At 40.6% G+C, this 19,861-nt stretch overlaps 2 long non-coding RNA genes across 2 annotated transcripts in view; both read right to left on the bottom strand.

Annotated features, from left to right (window-relative positions):
* Window positions 1-1,350: 1,350 nt before the first annotated feature.
* LOC145795133 (uncharacterized) overlaps window positions 1,351-19,861 on the bottom strand; it is a 31,544-nt gene continuing 13,033 nt past the window's right edge. The window contains exon 3 of the long non-coding RNA XR_014335422.1: window positions 1,351-1,734. This is a non-coding gene — a long non-coding RNA (uncharacterized LOC145795133). The remainder of the gene's footprint in view (window positions 1,735-19,861) is intronic.
* Window positions 2,712-19,090, bottom strand: LOC145795131 (uncharacterized). Its single transcript, XR_014335418.1, has 3 exons — window positions 13,516-19,090; window positions 13,295-13,359; window positions 2,712-3,303 (listed from the first exon to the last, which is right to left on the bottom strand). It is a non-coding gene; the product is annotated as an uncharacterized LOC145795131 (long non-coding RNA).

Genomic DNA, 19,861 nt, shown 5'->3' with positions numbered 1-19,861 from the left:
AAAAATTAAATTGGCGCCAACCATTTTTGGCGACGAATTGAGATATTTGTTGCTAATGGTGTATTTTTTGGTGACCAACACGTATATTGTCGCCAAAAACATACAATTGGCAACTAAATTCAATTTGGTTGCTAAAAAACGTCGCCAAAAATTCTTTTTGTTGTAGTGACGTGACTCTGAAACACAACTATTGAGCCTAAGCAATTCTGTAGTTTGTCATGATGGGTTGAAATTGAAACTAGTGGTGTAACGACCCCAATATGCGTATCAGAAAATTATCTTTATTTAATTATGAGTTAATGTGCTTTAATTTGATGATATCTGTTGAATTAAGGAATTATCTGTTGAGTTACGACTTTAAAACTGAAATTGCCGACCTTCATGGGTTCAGAAACCGAAATTGAATACATGGATATGCTAATGGGAATTTTTAGAGCCATTTGGGAAAGTTAATTGGAAATTTGATTTGTCTGATTCGTTAAGGTATGTTTGGGTGGTTATAAGCTTTGTATTGCAAATTGAAGGTCTTAGAGGCTTCAGAAACCAGAACGGAATACATAATTGTGATCAGTATAATTTTTAAAGTCATCTGTGAGGCTTAATTGAAAATGAAATTTCGTCTGATTCGCTAAGTTAGGTTGGTTGGCCATATAGATACATAGACTTGTTATATACATATATATATATATATATATATATATATATATTGAGCCTTAAGCCTTATAAGTGGTATGGACTCAACCAAACACCAAAACCATCTCCTGAAAAAGAGAGAGAATAAGAGAAAAGAGAGAGAATGAGAGAGCTCACCTTAAAGCTTGTGGATTTAAGAAATTGAAAAGGAAAATCAAGAAAATAGCCCAAAGTAAGTCTTAAATACCCTAAATCACTACAAAAAATTCACTTTTTTGCGACGGTAAAATATTGTCGCCAATACCAAAGAAGCCGTCTCAAAAGCTTTTTTGCGACGATAAATAGCTTTTAGCGACGGTACTAGGGGGGTCGCAAAAAAAGGGGTAGCTAAAGGTCTTTAGCGACGGTAAACGTTGTCGCAAAAATATTGGCGACGGCAAAAATGCCTTTTAGCGACGGCAAAAAACTATCGCAATTAATGTGTAAAAATTTGAAGATTTTGAGACGACACTAAAATTCTGTCGCTAATATGGTTATTTGCGACAGGAAAATACTGTCGCAAAAGGGTTTATTTGAGACGGTAAAAATACCATCGCTAAAAATGGTTATTTGCGACGGGTTTAATACCGTCGTTAATACTGTTATTTGCGGCAGAAAAGTGTGCCGTCTCTAAAAATATTATTTGCGACGGTGAAAGTACCGTCGCTAAAGGCCTTTTGTTCATATTGCCAATATCATTGGCGACGGCTACGCTACCGTCGCAAAAACCTGGTTCTAACAAAAAATGCAGCAATAAAATTATTAAAAATATGCAAATTACCTGTATTAAATAAAAATAGCTAAAAAAAATCGATAACTATATAATAATATAAAAATTCCTATATATAAATAAAATTTCATCCATAATTAAAGTACTCTTCCATTCATAACAACACATCATCAAAATTATCCAACCACATAATTTTGCATAATACATACATAATGTTGTTCACAAATCTAAATAACGTAAATCAAAAATAAAAGTTTCTTCATAAACAAAAGTTCGTCGCAATCTTCACACGGCTGCATTCCACAAGAAGCAAACTGCTACTCAGGAAATATCTGAAAATAAAAAATAAAAATAATTAATGACAATATAATTATGTATTAATATTTTAATTACAAAAAAACATAAAAAATTAATTACTATATAATTACAAAGATAGTTAAGTAAATAATTTTGGCTAGATAGAAATCTGACCCTAACTCCCAAACCGGAAACCCGATTCGAGTCTCGTCTTCTCCCACAAGTCTGTCGTGCCTAGGCGATCATGTGTGCCAAGTTTCGTGCTAAACCGACCCCTTTCGGTGATTTTGGAGCGTCAACACCTCGAATTCAAGTTTCTTAAGGAACTAGTTTGCCTAGACCGAAATAAGGCTCTAACTCCCAAACCGGAAAACCGATTAGAGTCTCATCTTCTCCCACAAGTCTCTCGTGCCTAGGCAGTCGTGTGTGCCAAGTTCCGTGCCAATCCGACCCCGTTTGGTGATTTTGGAACGCTAACACTTCGAATTCATGTTTCTTAAGGAACTAGTTTGCCTAGAGTGAAATCTGTCTCTAATTCCTAATCCAGGAACCCAATTGGAGTCCCGTCTTCACCCACAAGTCTCTCGTGCCTAGGCGGTCGTGTGTGCCAAGTTTCGTATCAATCCGACCCCGTTTGGTGATTTTGGGCCGTCAACACCTCGAATTCAAGTTTTTTAAGGAACTAGTTTGCCTAAACCGAAATATGGCTCTAACTCCCAAACCGGGAAACCGATTGGAGTCCCGTCTTCTCCCACAAGTCTCTCGTGCCTAGGCAGTCGTGTGTGCCAAGTTTCGTGCCAATCCGACCCCATTTGGTGATTTTGGGGTGTCAACACCTCGAATTTAAGTTTCTTAAGAAACTAGTTTGCCTAAACCGAAATATGGCTCAAACTCCCAAACCGGGAAACCGATTGGAGTCCCGTCTTCTCCCACAAGTCTCTCGTGCCTAGGTGGTCGTGTGTGCCAAGTTTCGTGCCAATCCGACCCCATTTGGTGATTTTGGGGTGTCAACACCTCGAATTTAAGTTTCTTAAAGAACTAGTTTGCCTAAACCGAAATATGGCTCTAACTCCCAAACCGGGAACCCGATTGGAGTCCCGTCTTCTCCCACAAGTCTCTCGTGGCTAGGCGGTCGTGTGTGCCAAGTGTCGTGCCAATCCGACCCTGTTTAGTGATTTTGGAATGTTAACACTTCGAATTCAAGTTTCTTAAGGAACTAGTTTGCCCAGAGTGAAATCTGTCTCTAACTCCTAATCCGGGAACCCGATTGGAGTCCTGTCTTCTCCCACAAGTCTCTCATGCCTAGGCGGTCGTGTGTGCCAAGTTTCGTATCAATCCGACCCCGTTTGGTGATTTTGGGCCATCAACACCCCGTTTGGTGGCTGAGTAGATGACAGCTGCTGTGGTGCCACTAATGGTGGTCGATGCGGTGGCACTAATGGTGCTCGCTGTGATGCCTCCTCTAATGGTGGCACTAATGGTCCTTCTGATGGTGGTCGATGTGATGCCTCCTCTGATGGTGGTGCCGCTGATGTCCTCTTACGTACCACGTCGGACATCATACGCCCGGGATGATCAGATTTCCTCTTCCTTCCCATAATAATCTGTAAGCAATATAACATTAATTAGAAACATAGATAATGGTTTGTCATCAACTATAATATGACATTAATTGAACTAATACAATTACAAAGACAAAGTAAATTAAGAAACTGATGATTAACTACAACCTTGGCCTTAAGTGAATTACTGATGTTGATTAAATATCAACCTATTTGAACATCAACTGTTTCCCCTTCTGCGGCTTCCCTCACCCAACCAACTTCTTCATCACGAAGCATTATATTTTCTTCCAATTGTTGGCTCATATATGGCTCAATTTGTGGATCAGTCGAACTCATATCAAATAAACCTCTTTGAGACATCTTCACCGCCACTTGCCAGTCTGGTTGTAACGGGTCTGCAACATACCAAACTTGCTCTGCTTGGGATGCCAAGATGAAATGTTCATTAGTAATTCTATCATCTCGATACAACAAATGATTGAAGTTGACTAACGTGAAATTGAAGACATCTTGTATCTTCTCGTGAATGTTGTCAATCCAATCACACTTAAACAACACATGCTTCCTCTTATTGGAATATCGAATCTCAACAATATCTGTCAATTGTCCATAATAGTACACAAACCCCACACGAGGATTCTTGTCTTTCCGACTAGCATAACTTATAGTATCTGCCTTCAAAGCTACACCACAATTTTGTGTGGCTCGACGGTCATCCATGGCCTTTACTCGATACCGAAACCCATTCATTATATACCTGTTGAACCTCCTTGCCAGGTTATGAGGACCATTTGCCAATACAGTAATCTCTTCAGAAAATGTGACATCACTAGTCCTTCGCAAAGTTTGAGCCTATTTTAAATAATAAAAATTATAAAATTTAAAATATAGTTCGACTTAGGTAAATAGAATCTGTACATTTAAATACATACATGTTCCTTGAACCAAATGTGAAAAGTTTCAAAATGTTCACGCCGTAGCTGATGATCGTCAACACGAGGCATTTTGACCTTAAGTTCTTCAAGGTGTTTGCTGTGTAAATTGAAATTTTATCAAAAAACAAAATTTGGTTCAAAATTCAATGAAACATAATAAAATATTGAATGAGTGACATAACTTACTTTATGAATGGTTGAACCGCGGCTGTATTGAATAAGACATACCGATGAGTTTGTACCCAAGAAATGTTATCAAGATAAAAGCTTGTGATTTCACCAACAGCACGACCCAGATTATCATCACCACTGTAGTTCCTCGTGGGTCGATTAGATTTAGTTTCCACATCATTGAGATATTGTGCACAAAAATTCATGCATTCTTCCATAAGATATCCTTTAGCAATTGAACCTTCTGGACGAGCTCTATTACGCACATATTGCTTCAAAGTAAGAAGATACCTCTCAATTGGATATATCCATCGAAACTGAATCGCTCCACCCAATAATGCCTCGTCAACTAGATGTATAGGCAAGTGCTCCATTATATCAAAAAAAGTAGGAGGAAATATTTTCTCTAGATGACAAAGTGTTACGGCGATACGATCTTGAATATATTGCAAATCTGTCGCACGATTGACTTTGGAACACAATTGTCTAAAGAAATTGCTCAATTCAATCAAAGGTTCAATTACATTCTTCGGTAATGATCTTCGAATGGCCAATGGAATTAGTTGTTGCATCAGAATATGACTATCGTGGCTCTTAAGACCCCCAATACTTTTATCATGTAAGCGCACACGACGCGATATATTGGATGAATACCCGTCGGGAAGTCTAACTTCCTTCAATACTTTCAAGAGCAAATCTTTCTCATCCTTGGTCATCGTGAATTGTGCCGGTGGTAAATAAGTTTTATTCGACCCTCTTAATTGCAAATGTAGGGGTTTTCTAATATTCATTTCTTGTAAATCACGCCAAGCATTAACACCATCCTTCGATTTTCCTGCAACCCCTAATATTGTCCACAACACATTATCACAAACATTCTTCTCTATATGCATCACATCCAGGTTGTGTCTAATTAGATTGTGCTCCGAATATGGCAGTTCATAGAAGATACTCTTTTTCTTCCAGCTATGGGTGCGATGTCCAACTTTCTCCTTCTCTACTTGTCTCCTATGCCTCTCCTTAAGGTCATCCCTCTTGTATTGGGTTAAAATACCCTCAGATTCTAATTGTAGTAGCATCTCAGTTCCAGACAACAATTTTGGTTTGAATCTGACTTCCCGAGTACCATCAAATGATACTTTATCCTTTCGGAATTTATGGCCATTAGGTAAAAATCTGCGATGACCCAAGTATGATTGTTTCCTACTATGCTTCAACCAACACGATGTAGTTTCTCTATTGCAACAAGGACATGCATATTCGCCTTTAGTACTCCATCCTGACAAGTTTGCATATGCAGGAAAATCACTAATTGTCCACAATAAAACTGCATGCATTTGAAACATTTGATTCGTTGATGCATCAAATGTGGAGACACCGTCATTCCATAGTTCTTTCAACTCCTCAATCAATGGTTGCATATACACATCAATCTTGTCACCAGGTCCTTTCGGGCCGTCACTAAGCACAGATAAAATTAGAAATGGTTGTTTCATGCACATCCATGGCGGCAAGTTGTATGGAATGAGTACAACAGGCCAAGTGCTATGAACTATGCTCATCGTCCTGAATGGGTTAAAACCATCAGATGCTAAGCCAAGCCTTACACTTCGGCAATCATTACTAAAGTCAATATTCCGACGATCAAAATCTTTCCATGCAAGGGAGTCTGCAGGGATGCCTAAAGACACCATCATTAGTTCGTTCCTCTGCATGCCATCTCATTAACTTAGCCGTCTTGGATGACATAAACAGCCTCTGCAACCTTGGCTTTAAAGGAAAATACCTCATTTATTTTGCAGCTATTTGTTTGCCACTGTTGTGAGGACCATTTGAACCACCATCACCATTTGATTTCTATCTTGAACTGCTGCATATGACACATTTATCAAGATTGGCGTCCTCGTTTCGAAACAACATGCAACTGTTGGGACATGCTTCCCATGTCTCATATTTGAAGCCCAAATCTGTTGTGACCTTTTGAGCTTTATAATATGAGTCTGGGAGTTTCACACCCAACGGAAACGCCTCATTCAATAACTCAAGCAACATGTCAACAGACTTGTCTGTCCACTGATTAAGCACCTTCAAGTGTAGAAGCCGAACAATGAATGACAAAGATGTGAATTTCTGACAACCCGGATACAATTCACTTTGTGCATCTTGAAGAAGTTTGAAATAGTTTGCAGTCTCTACATTTGGACCGAGCTGGGGTTCAGATGCATGGGGATCAGTGCTCTGTGCTTCATTACCGTCAACACTTGTACCGGTATGTAGATTTCCCACAGCCCCTTGTATCATTCCAACCATATCGTCGCCAATGTCTAAATTAGCCAATGTTTCATTCCCTCGATTAGCATGCAGAGATACGTAAGATTCCCCATGATTAATCCAATGTTTGTACTTTTTAAAAAAACCATTCAAAATCAGATGCTTCCATAGACCCTCTCGCACAAGATGGTATCGATTCTCACATTTTCTACACGGACAACTAATCATCGAACCTTCAACCCTATTGGTGTAGGCAAACACAAGGAATTGATCAATCCCATTAATGTATTCCCTCGACATCCTATTTGGCAAATCAATCCAACTCTTATCCATCATCTGTACTTCCCTTATATGTGTTTCCCACTATTAATTTGCTTCCGGCAAACTTACTGGGAGATATACATCTCACATACAAAACAAATATGCCCTAGAAAAAAATATAATTACAACAAATGAAAGAGTCATAATGAGATGAAAGGGTAAAAATATAATTACAAGACATAATATCACTGTAGACACCCCATTTTTGACCGACCTTAAGACTCAGACGTCACTAGTTGAGCGCTCGGTGATACTACATATTATGCTCGTTTAGAAGTCTCAGAGTCGCGGCTGCGAGCCCTGCCTCCGGACTTCCGAACCCTCTTCTGTGCCTTGCCTCGGTTTGTGAACCAGGCTCGGTTTTCTCTGTTTCTTTTCTAAGGGGAGGGAGGGGTCCCATAGACCATCTCTCAGTGGCCGTGGGCTACATTTTGTGGCTGTAGGCCATTTTGCCCATTTCGGAGCCCGGTTCCCGATTTTCGGAGCCGTCAGGCCGTGTGCCTCAGTTCGAGACCGCTTGACCATCTTCTATCACTCTGGTTTTTGGCATGCATCTTATTTACTCCCTTTTGAGGGACACTGAGGTCTGAGAGACCCACTTCGAGGTCGAGTGCCACTTTCGGTGCTTAACAGGCAGTTTTCGGGGCCCCGAACTGCGCGTTTTGGCCCCCGAACATTCGTTTTGCATCGGTTTTCGTTCATTTTTGGCAGGTACCTCTGTTTCATCACCAGGAAGGCCGTAGAAGGGTGGGAGGCCAGCAATTGTTTCAGCAACCAGTTATATATCCTCCGGCGCCCTCCGACGCCCGTTTTTCTCACTTCCGAGCCAATGTTGAACACCTTTGGGCCATTTTCTTGAACTTTTAACCACATATTTGTGATGTACACACATGGGAGGACCCTAAAAGTTGGTGGCCGGCCAGTAATTCCACCTGACCCTTTTGAACCCTTCCTAAAATTGGCCTATTCTCTCTCCTGTTTTACAGTTGACAATTTTGAACCACATGGTTGTGTTGAGGGCACCTGGGAGGACAGCATTATGTGGTGGCCGGCCATTAATTCAACTTGGCCCTATTGACCCTTGGCCGGCCGGCCATGGGAGGTGGCCGGCCATGATCCTTGCAACATGTACATTACAGCTATACACTTTTTTCCCTCCAAAAATCTCTATCCGGGGAGACAACTTTTGGGGGGAAACTTGGCTTGTTTCCCCCCCATTTCTTTCCCTCCTTTTCCCCCCTCTTTGGTCCATATACTTGGCTGGCCAGGTCTGGGATAAGGGTTACAAAAAATTCCTCTAAGAGCTCTTGCATCATAGCTCCCTCTATCTCTCTCATTTCCTCAAAAATTCCTAAGTCCTACACCTCATTTCTTCATCACCACCAAGCACCATCACCACTACTCCATTTCCAGTAGCTTGGTGAGCTTTCCAGCAGCTAGGAGACATCACTTCTCAAGCCAAGAAGCATCCAAGGGGTAGTCTTCAAGGGTAAGCATCATTTCCCCTCTTTTGAGCTCAATTTTGCAACTTTTTTCTAGCCTCTTTTCTTACTGTTTTGAGCTCCGACCAAAACTGAAAAGGTCATTTTTTTGAGCTCATTTTCTTATTTCATTAAGGGTTCAGCACTGTTTGAGCCCTCCATATTGCACTTGCTTCAATACCCTCTTGAATGCCATTATCTTGCATAATATTTTTGGCCTATGTGTGGTCTGTTTTGGAGTATGATGTAAACTGTAAGTGAGCTTATTTTGAGCCCCTCTTCAACATTGGAAAAGGGCTCATCACTGTTTGGGACCTCCATGTGCCACTTGTCATTATACCCCTCTTTGGTCCCCATTTTTGCATGCTTTGGCATCCCATTGTGCTTCTGTTTTTGGTCTTTTTACGGAACTGAAAATAGTCTTATTTTGGCCCATTCTTCATGTTTCATTAAGGTCCTTTCATGGTTTGAGGCATATTTTATACACTTCATGTTATATCTCTCTTTTGGGCCCCATTTTTGCATGCTTTGGCAGCCCATTGTGCTTCTGTTTTTGGTCTTTTTACAGAACTTAAAATAGTCTTATTTTGGCCCATTCTTCATGTTTCATTAAGGGCATTTCATGGTTTGAGGCATCTTTTATACACTTCATGTTATATCTCTCTTTTGGGCCTCATTTTTGCATAGCATTTTGGACATATTTGCATACTGTTTTGGGTCCGGCCATCAACTGTAAAATGCATTATTTTTGGCCCCTCTTCAACATTGTTGAAGGGCCACTTTGTGTTTAAGGCCAGCAATCACTACTTGCTTCTTTGGCCATCTTTTGGCCCTTTTCTTGCATGAGAGTTTAGTCATACCTGTGCTGGTTTTTGTGGTTTGCCATAAACTGTAAAAGATTATATTTTGGGCCCCTCTTCAACTTTGTTGAAGGGCCTTAATCTTTTTGAGGTCAGAAGCTGTGAGTTGTTTCATTATCTCGCATTTAGGGCCATTTTTGCATGCTATTTTTGCCCTATTTGTGTTTGCTGTTTGGCCATGCTTTGAACTGTAAAAATTCTTATCTAGGGGCTGCCTTGCTTCTGTCTTTTCATCTCATGTTCAAATTGTGCATGCATTGCATAGCTATAGGCCATTTCATGCGCCAAAATCCATGTTTCGGGGCTCGTTCCATGCATCGGGTTTCATTTTACCGGGTTTGGGGGCTGTTTTGCATCTCATTTTACCTCTGGTTTTTGCATTATCGTATGCCATATTCCATGTCTTTGCCATGTCTCATTAGAGTGGCATTTCGGTGCCTGAGGGTCAGTCCTCGGTTTGCGTGCACGCGTGCACGCATTTCGAGTTGTCTTGTTTTCATCTGATGGCCGCCTATGTGAGTGTGGCTGAGGCTCTCTCATGTTGGTGTAAGCCCATTATTGCATTGAGTATGCCATTTCATCCATAGCATTGTGCATTCTCGGTTGTGTATTACCTCGTGCAGCGTGTATGCCATTCCATAACATTGTGTATGTTAGGATTGTATCTTAGTTGCATTTCATGCATGTCATGCGTATTGCATCGTGTTCGGGATAGGAGTTACCCCGGGCATGGGAGATGAGGTGCGTTTCGTACTCCGAGTGACGGAACGTGTCTCAATTCCCTAGTCACCGACACTCCGGATCATCCATGATGGAGTTAGGTTCTTGTTGTGTTTATATATGCATTCATTCTACATTGAATTGCACAATTCGACCCCTCGGCCATCATGCATCGATATGCGTGATTGGTGGCACGAGGATCGAGGCATGCATATATCTGTGAAAATACATTGACATGCCCCTTTCCTGCTCTCTGTTGTAGCAAAATGAGGAATTGGCAACTTTTCAGAGCTTGGCACGCATTTCAAGAACAGGTGCAAATAGAGGCTAATTGGGGCATCGTCATGGATTTCCGCACAAAGGCAACCCGGGCATGCATCATTCATCAGAGTCAAGGCAGTCCCTGGCTTGCATGCCAGTTTACAGCTTTCTTAGTTAATTTGTAAATTAATTAGGAATTTGTACATTATTTGGACTGTAATATTTGGACTGTACTGTTCTTTCATTTGGGACTGTATTATTTATTCGGACCCTCTGTGCGAGGGCATAACTGTAATAAGTGTGCGTGTGTGTTATATGTCTTCCAACCCCACGTCTTTCTTCCCTTTTATTTACCTGCTTATGATGGTTAGATTAGGGCATGTTTCAATTAGCATACAGTATGACAACATGTTTGCATCATTCATCTGTTTTGCATGCACCGGGCTCGGCACATCATACTAACTGCATTGTACTTTCAATTCCAAATTGAATACATGTTAGTTGTAGCATTCCATATGCCATGTTTAGAATAGCCGAGCCTGCTATAGTTGCATTTTTGCATGTGTTGCATTAGGCATTTCTGTATACTTAGGATCATGCATGATTTCTAATGTAGTTTCTGTTTTTGGCTTGGAGTACTCGGTGAGTTTTTATGCTTTAGCATCCTTGCATGCGTGTGAGTGACTGCCATAAATAGCATGCTTACCATGAGGCTAAATGCTTATTTGATATAACTGCCTGAATGCCTGTGGGTGAAGGTGGGGTTACTTGGATTGGAATAAATCATCAACGGTTTGTTTTAAGCCCACTAGATAGTGGCAAAACCATCTTTTCTAAGCCCACCTGCGGGTGGCAAAATCTGCATTTTAAGCCTACTTGCGAGTAGTAAATCATCTTTCAAATAAACAAGCATGAAATGTTTTGTTCCAATTCAGGCGACCCAGTCTATACTTATATGCTGTGTGCATCACATAGTAACCTAGGCTAATAACCGGAATAAGGACACACAAAGTTTTCAAAAATAGATATCATGGTTAGTAGAGGCCGATCTTTGATCGGGCGAGCGGGGGTGCTCACGAAGTGACCTTCCCCAATCGTACCCAAGTTCCCGAGCTGAGGCAACACTGGTGATGACGGACACGTGGCCTTTGGCACCGAGTCAGGGTTTCCTAAATTTCCCATTAAAAAAACATTTAGGTGGCGACTCTGTATCTGGCAAGCAGTCCATGTTTGGCACTTCTTTCAAAATCTGTTTTCTCGAAACGATTTGCCGGATTTGGACTCTTTGGTTCAGACTTAGAACCGTGACAACTTTGAGAGTCCTGAGCTGTAGTGACCCCAAATGAACAGAACGGGAGCTCGTTCCTCCCGGGGCGTTCGGGGACGTCTACAATCACATATTAATTTATCACCGCATTATTGCAATAAGTTGATTGAGCTAAAACTATATCCAGACTTTGATCTGGTCATGATAAGACAAGATGCAAACAGATAAAATACAAACAATGCCACTGCTAAAATCATAACTTTTAGGCTTTACCCACATTGTTCCCTCTCACATAGGTGGACCCGACATGAGAAAGGAGGCTGTGGAATCTGGATGCAGCCATAACGGTTGTGGATTTAGCAATCTCCTAAACACTACTAAAGAAGTGCATCATTCTCATGGCACCTTTACTGGCCAGACAAAGATTAATATATAACAAATATGATGGAAACAAATATGACTGGCACTTCGTCTTCAGATATGTTTAGATCGCTCACTTCATTTTAATTTTCGTATCTTCTCCATGTTCTTTTTCTTTCCTTTTACAAATCCAAGAACAAAACAAAACACAAAATAAATATTTGATGGGGAAATTACACAAATAACCCATGGCTTTGTCTAGTCACAAATTAAACTTTTAATTTTTAATTTTTCTCAACTAAAACCCTGCACTTTATAAACTATATCTATGTTGATACTCTGTCCATTTCTGTCTAGGTGTCTAACAGAGCAAAAAATGCATAGGACACATGGCACGCCTCCCCTATTCCCTGGCATAATTTTTATTCAAATATATATATGATGTGATACCATTTACAACAGAGGAAGCAAACTAAAGGCCAAAAGCATACCACTTAATTAAAAATAAACTACTAGTTATTAATTCAATTTGGAAATATTAAAAGGAAGATATGGACCAATAATAATAATCAATTCACCAAACTAATTTTTATTATGAGAGTTTGGCACATCTTTTAGACATAATTGTGCTAAACTTTGACCTTTAAAACTATATATATATATATATATATATATATATAGGGACTTCAAAAAGAGGGATGTATAATAAATCTAACTAACCATGATTGAAAAAAATTACAAAGATACCAGCCTGTGTCAATGTGTGTGGCCTTTCACTTTCACTTTCACTTTCATCATTTTTCCCATATGGTCTGTTCAATCAAAGGCATCCCCCCCAACCCAATCAATGTCATTCCAAGCCTAACTCTCACAGGCAACCAACACCTTTTATTTATTTTTTTTCTTTTTCTTTTTTCATGTGGGAAAAAGTCAGATTAAGATGAGAATCTCTTCAAGCAAAACCAAAATACTGTTCCACTCTCTCTGTCTCTCTCTACACAAATTTTGATGAAATACCAAACTTTGGCAGACACTCCCCTCTATCAATTGATGATGAGAACTATTAATTAATATTAATATTTTACAGTACAAAAATGTTAAAAATTGATAATTTTGCTCCACTATTTATATCATTTTTCCAGCACAACCATCACCTCATATTTGTAACCCCTCTTCAATTTTTATAAAATACATCTAACTGTTTATAGAAATGTCAAAATTTATACTAATTTGACACTAAAAATAATGATGCTAAAATTAGACAATTTGAATGACAACTCCATTAAAGCACAAAACTGTTATAATGCAAGTATGATAACTCAAACAGCAGCAACACAATAATATGAATTGCATCTACAGAGAAACTATCAGAAAGAGACCAACCTGATATGTTCGCAGCCAATTCTTCTTCTTTTTTTTAAAATGGAGGACGGGTTTGACTATACAACCTGATGTGTTCAGAAAGCATATTTCGAATTACAAGCATGAACACGTCAATCACAATTTAAGAACAAAATTGTTCTTAAATCATACAATGATACCTACACTCTCTTTTTCATGTTTAAGAAATTCACAGGAGATGGAATGAGAAGGAATGCACTAACCTTTAAGAAATTCACAGTCGCTCAAAGTCGGTCGTAGGTCGTTGTTAACAGTCGCTGCTGCTCGTCACTCCGGCGAAGGCCGTCGTTCACCCTCGTCGGTCACCCTCGTCGGTCACAGGAGATGGAACAAATTTGAGATTTTTGATTTTGAATGATTTTGATTTGAGGATTTCGGGGATTTTGGTTCTACTAACAGTTAGGGATTGGGATTTTGGAGATTTTAGGGATTTCGGTTTGAGCAATTTAGGAATGATTGAGGCGGAATGATTTTAGGGTCCTCGAATTCAAGTTTCAGTTTGAGCAATTTAGGAACCAATTTCGATTTGAGGGATTTCAATTTTAGGGATTTTGGAGATATGAGGAATTTAGGAATTTGACCGCGAAATGGGATAGAACAGCGGGATACCAAATTTTATTTATTTGCGACGGTATATTTTAACCGTCGCAAATGAGTGTAATTAAGAAATGAAACGACGTCGTTTTACCAGAGTTTTTTTGCGATGGGCTTCTGCCGTCGCAGATGGTCCACCATTTGCGACAGTAACATTTAACCGTCGCTAATAAGACGTTTGTTGTGACGGTATACCGTGCGTCGCCAATGTTTTTGCAAATTTCTTTTTACAATCTTTAGCGACAAAATACGCCCCGTCGCAAAAGTCCATGTTTCTCAACGGTAGATACACGCCGTCACAAAGTCATCTTTTGGCGACGGCAAATATATACCGTCGCAAAAAATTCTTTTTTTGGCGACGACAACTATTTCCCGTCGCAAAAAACCCTTTTTTACGACGGTAGTCACCCCGTCGCAAAAACCTCAGTGTTATTAGCCAGGTTTTCTTGTAGTGAATCTTTCTTGAATTGGTTAGAATCAAACTTTAAAATGAAGTTTTCTATATGTATGGGAGTTAGGGTTTTGGTTTATGATCTTAACTTAACCAATTTCATGAAATTGAAGATGTAGTCTTTGGATTTGGCTAATTTAAGGGTTGATTTTTGTGTTTTGAGTTGTTTTGAGTTAAAGTGTGGGTCACTACCCTTTATCTTTGGTTTTTGGCATGTTTTCAACTCATACATATATGTATGTATATGTTTGTGGATATGAAGATAAAGAAGATGAAGGAACTATGGAAATTAGAAGTGTAGATTGTAGACGTCCCCGAACGTCAAGGGAAGGAAAGCCCGTTTTGTTCATTGGCCTCATTATAGTTCGGACTCAAAAGTCACGGTCCTGTATCTAATCTCGCAGAGTGCAATGCAAGACCGATAAATCATCAAAGAGTCCAAATCTGGCAAATCATTTTGGAAAACAGATTTTTAGAAAGAAGTGTCAAACATGGACTACTTTGCCAGAGACAAAGTCGCCACCTAAATATTTTATTTTGGGAGAATTTAGGAAACCCTGACTCGTGCTGAAGGCCACGTGTCCGTCATCACCAAAGTTGCCTCGGCTCGGGAGCTTGGGTACGATTGGGAAAGGTCACTTCGTGAGCACCCCCGCTCGCCCGATGAAAGATCGGCCTCTACTAACTATGATATCGAGTTTTGAAAACATTATGCATTCTTATTCCAGTTATTAGCCTAGATTTACTACGTGATGCGCACAGAATACAAGTATAGACTGGATCACCTGAATTGGAACAACACATCTCATGTTTGTTTTGAAAATGGATTAAAGTTTGCTACTCGCAAGTAGGCTAAAACACGGGTTTCGACAAATTATCCCAACTCAAGCAACCCAACCTTCACCCACAGGTATTCAGGCAGGTATATCACATAAGCACATAGCCTCATGGTAAGCATGCTATCATGGCAGTCACTTACACACATGCAAGGGTGCTAAAGCATAAATACTTACCGAGTACTCCAAGCCAAAACAAAAACTAGTTAGTAATCAATGCATGATCCTAGTTCATGTTGAGATGGCTAATGCAACACATGCAAAAATGCAACTAAAATTGGCTCGGCTATTCTAAAATGGCATATAAATGCAACAACTGATACACGTATTCAACTCGGAATTGAAATACAATGCAGTTAGTATGATGCGCCGAGCCCGGTGCATGTAATACAGATGAATGATGCAAACATGCAAGCATAAGTCTGCTAATTGAAACATGCCCTAATCTAACCATCATAAGCTGGTAAATAAAAGGGAGAAAGACGTGGGGTTGGAAGACATACATCACACACACGCACACTTATTACAATTGTGCCCTCGCTCGGAGGGTCCAAATAAATAATACAGTCTGAATAAATAATTAACTGCTCTAGCTAATTAAATATTACAAAACCCTAATTAATCAACAAATTAACTAGAAAAGCAAATAAATTAGCATACAAGCTAAATGGACCGCCTCAGCTCTTTTCCGAATGATGAAAGGTGTATGCATGCTAGAGTTGCCTTGTCGGTAAATTCCATCGCGATGCCTCACCTAACCCTTGTTTGCAATTGATCTCAGAAACTTGCACAAAGCTCCAGAAGGCTGAAACTCCACCTTGGGAAGGCCACCGACCAGTTGTTAGCATAGGAGACCACCTGCCGACCACCCTTTGTGGTGGAGACCAAAAAGGGTGGTCGGCCTGCCAGAAAATCTGGTCGGCCGACCAGTTTCTACCTCTGGTTTCTGGTTTTTCTGCAACAAGGGCAAGGAAGAGAAAAGGCAATGTATTTTCAAAAAATGTGTGCATGACCACTCTCCCTATCATTGCACAAGCTCTAGAGAGTGTAGTCCTCGATCTTCATGCCATCAATCACGCATCTCGATGCATAATGGCCGAGGAGTTGAATTGCACGACTCAATGGGACATGAATGCACATTTAAGCAACTAAAGCCAACGACTCTATCATGGATAGTCAAGAGTGTCGGCGACCGAGAATCGAGGCATGATTCGTCACTTGGAGTGCGAAACGTCCCTCGTTTCCCGTGTTTGGACTAAACCCTACTCCAAACACAATGCAATATGCATGACATGCATGAATGCAACTCTAGTATGCAACCTAGATGCAATGCCACTGAATGACGCAAACATGCAAGGGATGACATGCAAACATGCTACTAGCGTACACAATGCTATGAAATAATCGATGTCATACTCAATGCAAGATGATTCTATATGGCATACGCAATGCATATGAAGACTAACAATCAAAATGAAACGAACAAGGCATACACAATGCAATGATCAAATCATGCAACAACGTGAACTAAATGGCATATACAATGCAAGATGGACTTAAACCAATATGAGTGGACCTCAGCCACACCCAAATCAGTGGCCATATGATGAAAATGAGACAACCGAAATACATGCAAACATGCACGGATGCAAAGGACCGATCCTAAGGCACAACATGCAACTCTAACAAAGCATGGCAAAGGATGAAATATGGCATAGAATGGCACATGATCCAGCTCTGAAATATGATACACAATGGTCCCGAATCATGCAAACACTTCACACGATGCATGCTAAATGGACGAATACCGAAACTAGTGAAGTGCACTACACTAGAGGTACACAAAGCAATGCAGAAATGGAAAAACCAACCCCAAACAGACCTAGGCAGGTCCAAGACAATGGGAAATTGGTCTAAAATGATGGCTCGGAATGTATTCAAATGAAGCCCATGAAATGGTCGGTAAATGAGGCATACAAGCCCGACTCTCTAATGCACTTAAAGAGTGGAAATCATGGGAATATGGCATGCATATAAGCCCTGAAATATGATGTGCAATGGCCCCAAAACATGAAAACACCTCAGTATATGCATGCGATGGACCTCAAAACTCAAAGTTAAGCACGGATATTGAACTATAGGCATGCAAAACAAATATCATTCGACCATGAGACCCAAAAATAGAGCTAAGGCAGTCCAAAACATGCACAAAATCAATTTAAGGCATGGACAAAATATGCTAGGAAAGGCGGCCAAAACATCATGCAAAACAAGCTAGTGAACCATGATTTGCACTACAACTATATGAAGCACATGAGAGGTCACCAAACCAACCAAAAACAGAAGTATGCCATGCCAAAATATGACCAAATACCCACTGAAACTCAGTCAATGGATGCAAGAATGATATGTCCCTTTGAAAGGCCAATAAGAGGGTTATTCTACACATGTATAATGGACATACAAAATGGAAAAATCACCTCTGGACAGAGGTTATGAGGGCCCTAAAACTCACTAAAAAGGGCCTGAAATGAGGCTAGGAAGCATGCAAATGAAGGCTCCTTTGAAAGGCCATGAAGAGGATTACTCTACACATGCAAGATAGACACCTAACATGGCAAAAAAAAACTTTGGACAGAGTTCATGAAGGTCATAAAACTCACAAATAATGGCCTGAAACATGCTCAAGAAGTGTGAAAATATGGGCTCCTTTGTAAGGCCAAGAAAGCTAGTAAACAAGACAAGGGGCGAGAGGGTCACTCCTCTCTGATTTTGATGTTCAAAAACACATATTAACCACTGAAAATCCGTTGGATTTCAGTGGTCAAAAGGGCCAACAAAGCTCAACACAAAGGCCCTAATGCATCGCTCAAAACAAAGAGAAATGAAGCATGTAAGGGGGTAGATGACCCTCAACAGAAAAAAGTTCCTAACAAACATGTTTAGAAGCTAAAAAAAAGACTTTTTTCAGTTTATGACAAAGCCTAAATATGCTTGTAAACTAAGCTAAGAGATGAAGCAAAATAAAGACAAAAAGAGGGAAAGAAGTGTTACCCTTGTAGAGAAGAGAACCAGCAGCTTCTGGACCAATGTAGCAAACCATCAACCTCTGAGAAACAGCTCCAAGGTGCTTAGAGTGATAGTGGAGGTGTTAGGATCGGAGGTGGTGTGTGATGGTGCAATAACAATGGAGTTTTGAAGGCCAAATGGGAGAGATACTAAGGGAGAGTGTATGGTTTTTGCTCCAGCAATTTCAGAACCCTTGTAATGGAGAGGGAGGGCTTCCTTTATGGAGAGGAGAGGCTAAGGCTTCTCCAAGAAGCTTCAAGGCTAGGTCAAACATCCTCCATACACGTGTATGGAAGATGCACAAAATGTCTTCCAGTTGGCACAGCTGGAACACACTCAGAGAGACAAAAAAACAGATGGTTGGCTGACCAGTTCAGGTGGTCGGCCGACCAGGTTCAAAAGGGTCAAGCTGAAAAGGTGGTCGGCCTACCCATATTGGTGGTCTCCCAGGTGAATGCAACTCAATGGTGGTATGGGAGACCAGAAATTGTGGCTCAAAAGTGAGGGAGACCACTTACCTGTCAAGAAAAATCGGCCGATCGGGGAAAGGTGGTCTCCAATAAGAAAAAGTGGTCTCCCACCCTACTACCACCTTCCTAACAAAGAAACTAGGGTCCATGCCAAAAATGAACCCACACCGATGCGAAACGAAGGTTCGGGGCCAAAACGCGCAGCCGGGGGCCCCGAAAACTGACTATTAAGCATCGAAAGTGGCGTGCGACCACGAAGGTGGTCTCTCGGGCCACAGTGTCCCTCTAAGGAAAGGAAACAAGGTGTGTGCCAAGAATCAAAGCAAACGGAGGTAGTTAAGCTTTCTCGAACCGAGGCACACGGCCGACGTCTCCGAAAACTGAAAACTGGTCTCCAAACGGGAAAAATGGCCTACGACCACGAAACGTAGCTTACGGCCACTGAGAGATGGTCTACGAGACCTCTCCCTCCCTTCAGGAAGAGAAAACAGAGAAAATAGAACCTGGTTCGCAAACCGAGGCAAGGCACGAAAAGGTTCCGAAGCCCGGAGGCAAGGCTCTCAGTCGAGACTTTGTAACCTCAGAACGAGCACAATATGCAACATCACCGACCGCTCAGTTGGTGACATCTGAGTCTTAAGGTCGGTCAAAAATGGGATGTCTATATAGATGTCAAATTAAAATGAGTTATGATCCATTTGAGTATAGGTTTCATGTTTATTATGTTTATATGTTATGTTTTGAAATGAATTTTGCTTGATTTGGGTGCAAAAAAGGCACGAGCGGGCCGCATGTGCGGCACACTTTCCACACGTGCGGTGGGGACTTCCGCACGTGCGGCTAATGAGGAGAAATCCTGTCAGCTTCTTTTCCTCTGTTTGACCCTCTGGAACTGTTAATGTGTGCATGTGATCCTTCTAAAATGCTTAGAACTGATTGAGAATGTACGAACCGAACATAAAACAAGACTACAGAAAAGTGGATAACTTATATATTATGTATTTTTGCTGGTGAGTATAGCGTTGTGCAGATAGGTTCATTTATATTTATTGGGATACATAACTGTTGTGACAACCTGGAATTATGTTTTACATGAACAAATGGGTTACAAGACCTAAAACAAGATATG

This window comes from Camellia sinensis, chromosome 7 (genome assembly GCF_055761805.1).
Source record: "Camellia sinensis isolate YWXY chromosome 7, ASM5576180v1, whole genome shotgun sequence".
Lineage (NCBI taxonomy): Eukaryota > Viridiplantae > Streptophyta > Magnoliopsida > Ericales > Theaceae > Camellia > Camellia sinensis.
The sequence above is the reverse complement of the archived record's forward strand: the minus strand, read 5'-3'. Positions and strand labels throughout refer to the sequence as shown.